At 39.1% G+C, this 7,776-nt stretch overlaps 1 protein-coding gene across 1 annotated transcript in view; it reads left to right on the top strand.

Annotated features, from left to right (window-relative positions):
• LOC111815985 (jouberin-like) overlaps window positions 1–7,776 on the top strand; it is a 68,668-nt gene that overhangs the window by 349 nt on the left and 60,543 nt on the right. The gene's annotated exons all lie outside the window — the stretch shown is intronic.

Raw genomic sequence — 7,776 nt, 5'->3', positions numbered from 1 at the left:
ATATAGATATAGATATAGATATAGATATATCCCAGGGTTCGTGTTTCTCTGGCAAAGCCTTGCTAATCCAGGGAGTTACAGAATTGGCTAATTTTCCAGCTCAACACCAAGGACCAGATTCTTGCCACTCTCTTATTCTGCCATATTAACCTCTTGGCTTGACAATTTATGCAAGTTCTTCTCACAGCCTAAGTGGATGTAACAGCTGTAGACATCACTTCCTCACCCACATCCAGAGTCAGAATAAAGTGCGTTTTTTATTGCGAAGAGCAAGGCTTTCTGAGAAGCGACCACAGCCCACATCCCCTTATCTTTCGTTGGCTAAAAGGATCACGTGACTCTTCCTAAACTGATCTCTGAAAAACAGAATAAAACTATCATGATTACCTAAGAGTAACTATCTTTCTCTCTGAGCTAGAAAATCTGAGTCACTTCCCTTGAGCCCATTGCTACATAGAAGATGAACAACAGAACAAGTTTGAACAGCAAGAAAGAAGAGAAATGGGCCTTTGAGCAAATACCTTCCTGATCCACTTCTCCTGCTTTAGCTTCCATTTCCATGCAGGTGAGAATACTGAATTTTTCTAACAGTTTTGAGCCTCAAAACTTGCTTTTCTAAGTGACCAGCTAAGAACAAATGATATTACTGATTAGTGACCATGTCCCCAGCAAGGTTGTAGCATATATGCCATCTCTTACTACCACTAGTTAGAAATTACAGTCATAACCATGGGAAAGAAGTTAAAATATTTGAAAAGATAACAGCCAGGAAAATATCATATGGGTCAGATTTGTGTAAATTAAAAACAGTTACTTTCTATCACTTTGTTTGTATCTTATTTTTAAATTAATTTTATTGGAGATATATATGTGTGTGTGTGTGTGTGTGTGTGTGTGTGTATACATATACACACACATATATATTCACATTCAACATAGGAAATTTGTACCTGTACCTAAGATACTCATCTTTCTTTTTCCAGTCCCCTCCCCTTCCTTTAACCCCTCTTTTCCTCCTTATTTACAAAGGCTTTATTTGCATTTTTTTCCTTCTCTTTGTTCCTATTCTAAATGCAAGGTATCAGATAAATTGTTGAATATTTATTGTTACCCTGAAAACATGGAAAATTTTGAACATTTTGGGGGCATGGTGGAACAGATTGAAAAATATTAAAAGGAAAAATAATTATTTGAACTCTTTTACATAACCTGCTCTACTCTGTATTCTCTCAGGCTTCAGCTTAATTTGACTCTTGTGAAGCAAACTATATGAGCCATAGCCAAAACTGTGACTGACTAAATACACTTATGTCCTTTCTTCTCAATAAACCAGCAACTGGTCGTATAGGAAACACATACTCACATACCTGTGTGTCTATATATATTTACATATGTATAATTTATCTCTCTGTTGATCAAGATTGAGATAGAGACAGACAGAGACAGAGAGAAAATATGTGAAATTACTTGGAGACAGAAAGTAAGCTCTTAGTAGACAAAAAATGACATCAAATTTCTCTCTTTTTTTCTTTCTTTCCTTTAATTTTGCAGTAATGGGGATTGGTCTCATGGCCTTCACACTGAGCTACATTACTCAGCCCTTTTCAAAGATTATTGTATTTTCTTTGTTTTGTGACACAGCTTTGATAAGTCAGTAAGTTGTGCAGACAAGGCTCAAACAGCTTATTCTCCTTAGCCTTCCAGAGTGCTGGGAATACAGGCACAAACTACATGCACAAATTTCTTAAATAGATGATTAAGCAGTTAGAGGAATGCTATAGTGTGTTGAATGATGGCACCTACAGATATGTCCAAAGTCTTATTCCCAGGTGCCTGTGAATGTTACCTCATTTGGGAAATATATTTATTGCAGATATAAATTAAAGGTGTCCAGATTATCTCAAATTTTCTGAGTGGGCTCTAAATTCAATGGTAACAATCCTTATAGAAATAATCCAGAGATGACACATAAGTAAGACAAAAGGCACAGAAGCAGAAGTTAGAGAGATCTGGCTACAAGCAAAGGATTGTCAAAGCCATCAGATGGGTAAAATGTGATGGGTAACATCAGGAACATATTGTTCCCTAGAGTCTTTGAATGAACCATGATCTGCTTAAAACTTTTTGTTTGTTGTTGTTGTTGTTTTCTTTACTTGTGGAGTCCAGATGCACGAAAGAATATTTTATTTTTGTTTTAAACTGTTTTCTTTATGGTGATTTGTTATTATAGCCACAAGAAGCTAATTAAGTGATGTGTAAAGAAGCTGAGAAAACTGGCCTTGCCGAAACAGAGATGTTCAGAAAACAGCAACAGGAAAGAAGTAACATACTATAAGAATTAAAAACGGAGAACTATTTGAAAATTAGTCTAAATTAGAAGGACAAGGGGGGGGGAGAAATATATCTATGTACGTAGGCAGGATGACTTATACTGGCCTATGGGAAGGAGCAGTTCATCTTAATTTGTTTTGTCTCCTTTTTTCAATTCTTTTGCCTTTTTCCCCTCTTAACTGCTCACATAGTTCTTTTTTCTTCCTTCTTCCAATTTTGCATGCATATAGATATATGTAGCATGAACAACTGATTTGAAGGTAACCCTATGCAATACAACAAATAATGTGAAATTCATATTCAACTTAGTGAAATTATGTATCATTTGTAATTTTTCTGTTTTAATACTATTTTGTACTCTCTTTAAAAGAAATTTTTAAAAAGAAAATTAATGTCAATCATAATTGCCCTCGCACTCCCTTACCCTAAAAAGTGGACTGCTCAGCACCTAGGTAGTCACCACTGTAGCAAAAAGCTGGCTGACTCTTCTGCATGGAATTAGCCCCATCTAGAGAAGGGTAAGATAACTAATGAGGCTGTTTCCCATCCAACACTCTGAAGCACTGCTGATAACTGACAAACTCAGTCCACAGCCAATCACTTCTCCTGCCTTATTTTTATATTTTATAGGATAAAGGTAAAACAAGGGCCAGCCAAATAGCTCAGCAGATTAGGGACCAGAGGTTCAATCCCTGGGCCTGCTGTGCTGGGCCTGCCCCCGGGGCAGGCTGATTTAGTGATTGAGACTAGGCTTGGTGGCACATGCCTGTAATCCTAGCTCTTGGGAGGCTGTAAACAGGCGGATCACTACAAGTCTGATCTAGAAGTGAGACCCTGAACACTCTGTAGACCCTTCTCTAAAATACAAAAAAAAAAAAAAAAAGAAAGAAAGAAAGAAAGAAAGAAAGGAATTAAGGTACAACAAAATGTCCTAACAAAATAATAGAAGTATAACAATAGGTAATACATCGTATATTCTGATTTTCAAAGTAGTTGCTCAGAGTATAAGACATGGGCATAAATTTTTTCTAATCAATATTAGCACAAATCTTCCTTTTTAATGAAGTTTTAGTATAACTGACTTGTATTTTTCACCTTTTTTCTTCCATCCTTTCTTGTTTCTCCCATCTTAGTTCCTATTTCCTTTTGAACAATTTCTTCACATTTCTCGATATCTATTGCACATTTCAGACTTTATTAAGGCTTTCAGTTTCTCACACCAAGGAGACAATCTGATGGCTACATATGTGAGTCTAATTTATTTCATTATGAATATGGTCTCAAGTTGCATCCATTTACCTATAAAAGTCTCACATTTATCCTTACTTATGGCTGAATAGTACTTCACTGTGTAATAATAACACATCTTTTTAATCCATTTCTTGATTGACAGCCTTATTTTGAGCAAAACAGCAAAAGTAGTTCTAACAAGGAAGTTTATAGCAATGAATTCCTACATTAAAAAGAATACTGAAAAGATTAAAATCTCAAATAAGAAACTTAAACTCACATTTTAAGGAACTAGGAAAAAATAGGCCTCAAATTACTAGAAACAAAGAAAGAATAAAGATTGTAATGCAAATAAATGAAATAAACACTAGAAAAACAATTAAGAATTGCTTATCCTTTAAAACATAAAGCTATTTAGTCTTTACCCAGACTAAGAACATCAGAGCAAATAAAATCATAAATAAAGAGGAAACATAAAATTTAACCAGGTTAGTAATAAATAAAACAGAAGCCATGATAAAACCTCCCAAAAGAGAAAAACTGAGGATTAGATCATTTCTCTGGTACTAATTCCAATTCTTCTCAAACTCTTCCAAAAATTTAAGCAGAGGAAACACTTCCAAACACATTTTGTAAGGCCAGCATTATCTTAATACCAAAGCCAAATGATACTATAAGAAAAAAAATTACAGTTCCTGGGCTATAACTCATTGGTACAGTGCCTACCTGGCAAGCATGAGGTTAATGGGTGAGAGCTTTTTATCCCCCAACCCTTAGACTGGCATGTAGGCCATTGTATCAAAAACCTGTTTGATCTCATGCCAGAAGAACTGAAGACTGCATCTGTTGATTGATTCCAGGTACAAGCCTTGGACACCCATGTCCTAGATCTCCATGCTTGAGAGGGCATGTCCAGTTGCCCAGCTGGTTGGCCAAGCCTAATTGCCTGTCTCATTTCCCCCAGAGATATAAATCGCCATAATTCTTTATGGGTTGGTGAGGGTGTGGCACTCTCTGGCTTGATACAGCTATGTCCAGCTGAAAGTAGGTCCTACCTCCTGAAGATTATGTTCCTTCCAATCAATATGTTGGGGTGCTGTGACCCACAAGCTGGCTTGAAGAAAAAAAAGAGAAAATAACTGTCCAACAACAATGAAGAGTTCCTAAGCGTGAACTGTTGAGATGCCTGTTCAATGACAGAAATCAAGGGCCGAAAAGATAGCTCAGTAGACTAAGTGCCTGTTTAGGCAAGCACAGGTACCATATGGCCCACTGGCTCCGCCTTTGGATGCACTGAGCCAGGGAGCAAGTCCAGGCATGGTGGCACACACCTGTAATCCCAGCACTGGAAAGGTTGAAAACCGGAGGATTATTGCATGGGCCCAAGCTGTATAGTGAGACCCTGTACCAAATACATAAATTTAACAGGACAAAATATATCTTGAACAATCATAGATCTAGCCATTAGACATTTCCACATATTAGCTACCAAGAAACTAGGAGCTACAGACTGGCAAATTTACCTGTATTACAACCTAACTAAAAACAAGAGTCCTAATATGAGCACCTATTTAAATGATGGTAGATTAGTGGTCATCAGTGATTCTATTTATCTGTACCTTGGAGTAATATCAGCATCCTCCTTTTTGAGAAGAGTCTCAGGTTTACAGGAGTAACTTTCTTCCTTTGGGTGGTATTTTGCTTTGGGTAGTTCAGGTGGACCTGGATCTATCCCATAACGTCTAGAGTCACCCAAATTTCCTCACAGAAGATGGATATTCCAGAGACAGCAGCACTGTAGGTACCTCAAGGCCCTTTGAGTCCTCCTCATGAGAGGAGGAGGTGAGGGTTTTGGCTGCCTCACCCTTTTCTGGGAACCAGGCCAATCAGTCCTCCAGTGCTATGAGTCAGGCACATTGGCTGCCTGGCACAGACATCAGGACCTGGGTAGTGGGACCTAGTTGATACAGTTGACTGTCCAGTGTCCAGTTTCCTTGCATTTAAAGCAGGAGATTTTTCTTTGCTTGGCTTTGGGTTTTCCCTTGGACAACTTGGGTGCATTTAAAGCATTGCCAATTACAACAGTTATAACTTTGGCATGTTTCCTTTTATCTTCACCTAGGTCCTAATTGCTAAACACAGGAAAGAATTTGTTCAAAAATTCAATCATTATGGGTAGTGGACCCATTTCAAGATTTTGTGGGCTGGTGAGATGGCTCAGTGGTCTAGAGCACCTACTTAGAACAAGCTAAGCTAAGCAAAGCACAGGGACCGCAGTTCAATCCCCCAGCACCACATGCCAGCCAGCCCCGCCCCCTGGTGGGCTGAGCTGGCCACACACACACACACACACACACACACAATAAATAATTAAAAAAAAAAGATTTTGTAATTTGTGCCAGGTATCTGGGGCTGATTAAAGAAATAAAGTCACACTAGTACCTGTCCCTCCTTGGAAGATAGATCAGGATTGATCTATCTTTTTAATCCCATGATAAGAGAAGTTATCGTTTTAGACCTAGTTTTTAATTTACCACCAGTATTGTAGTTTCAGTTTGGTTCTTTTGGAGGAATAACAACCTCTCTGGGGTGATTTCCTCTATACCAGGTATAGCAAGTGACCAAGATAAATTGGACCTCTCACCATTACAGGTCAAAAGCCAGGGTCCAAGTCTGAAACCCATCTGCAAGCCTACCAAAATCTTCTGAAAATCAGCCTAGCCCTTCTTTCCATTGTTGGGTATCTGATTTTTTTTTTTTTTTTTTTTTTTTTTTTTTTTGGTGGAACCAAGGATTGAATTCAGGCCTTTGCACTTGCCAGGGAAGCACTTATTCCACTGAGCCATCTCTCCAGCCCTGGGTATCTGCTTCTAAAAAGGAGCCTGAACTCAAGTAGTACCTTCTACTCCTGGCATCTCTTTTAGGAGCAGGCTGAGAGGTGAATTGGAAGAATAAGAAACTCTAATTCTAGTATGTCCTGAGGGGCTGCAAGCTGCCTGAGGAGATAGGGAGGGGCTGGGCAGTATGGAGTCTCTCTGAGGAGCTAGCCTCTGGTGGAGATTCTGAGTCATTTGGAGAAGATGGAACCAATTTACTGGCTGGTGGATTATAGGAGATCAAGGAGACCACCTAGTACGATTGTTTCCACTGAACAGGTAGGAGAGCTATATTCTCCTGAGAGACAGGTTGGGCATCTGAGGACAGGATAATCAGTGATATCTACTCCTTTTCCTTAGCTGCCTCTTTTTCCTTGCCTTTCTCTCCTTGGAAGATAGATACCTATCTAGACTATCTTGAACCTTTTCAAAAATATGGTCATAAAAGCCTCAACACAAGGGATTTGCCACCACTTGTCTTGCCTTTTGCAAAAAAGTTCTAACTGAAAAATAGAACTATAATTTAGACTGCCATGTATGCCCATCTCTTGCCATTTCCTAGTTTTCACTGGAACTAAAGAGCATTGCAATAGAAGATAAGCTTCTCTTTTCTCAGATAGTTAGGGTCAAATTGTTCCCAGTCTTTAAGGTGCACTCTAAGGTCAAGGTCACTGGACCTGTAAGGTGTTTCCCATAGTGTGTCCTGGGGCCTCTTGACTGGGCTGGCCAGGCTTATCTTACTGGGTTTCTGGGACTTTGAACGCCTTCTAAAGGGTCTTTTCAGTCTCTTGTCGGTGTAGTAGATGCAGCTTCTGAGCCAGCTGAAAGGTCTCCTTGAGGTACAGCAGCCTCTTCACCACTCCCCTGGCTCTGGGTGAATACTGCCCATACTAGGCTGCAAACAGTTGATAGTCCAGAACCCCAGTTACTCCCACCCCCTCCAGCCTCTCCACACTCTGTGCCAGTCACAAGTGAGATTTCAGAGCACCTAGAACCTGGTGACTGTGAATGTGTCCTAAATCTTTAAAATTCTATAAAACAAAATGTTAGTGATCAGATAAAATGATTATAATTACAAATATAGTTGCTAAAGTAAATCTAAGAGCTCATTAGAAGATAAAGTTAAGAAAATCTAGAAAATAGAGCAATCAGAGACAGAAAATACAGGAAGTGAGATTAGCATGTGGAAGTGGGAATAGTGAAGGGAAGCATACGGTTGCCAATTCCTAACCTTACAAAGTAGGGTGGGGGCCGGGGAGATGGCTCAGTAGAATAAGTGCTTCCCTGGCAAGCGCAAGGGCCTGAGTTCAATCCCCGGTTCTGCCAAAAAAAAAAAAAA

Source organism: Octodon degus, unplaced genomic scaffold (assembly GCF_000260255.1).
Source record: "Octodon degus isolate 3935 unplaced genomic scaffold, OctDeg1.0 scaffold00024, whole genome shotgun sequence".
Classification (NCBI taxonomy): domain Eukaryota; kingdom Metazoa; phylum Chordata; class Mammalia; order Rodentia; family Octodontidae; genus Octodon; species Octodon degus.
The sequence above is the reverse complement of the archived record's forward strand: the minus strand, read 5'-3'. Positions and strand labels throughout refer to the sequence as shown.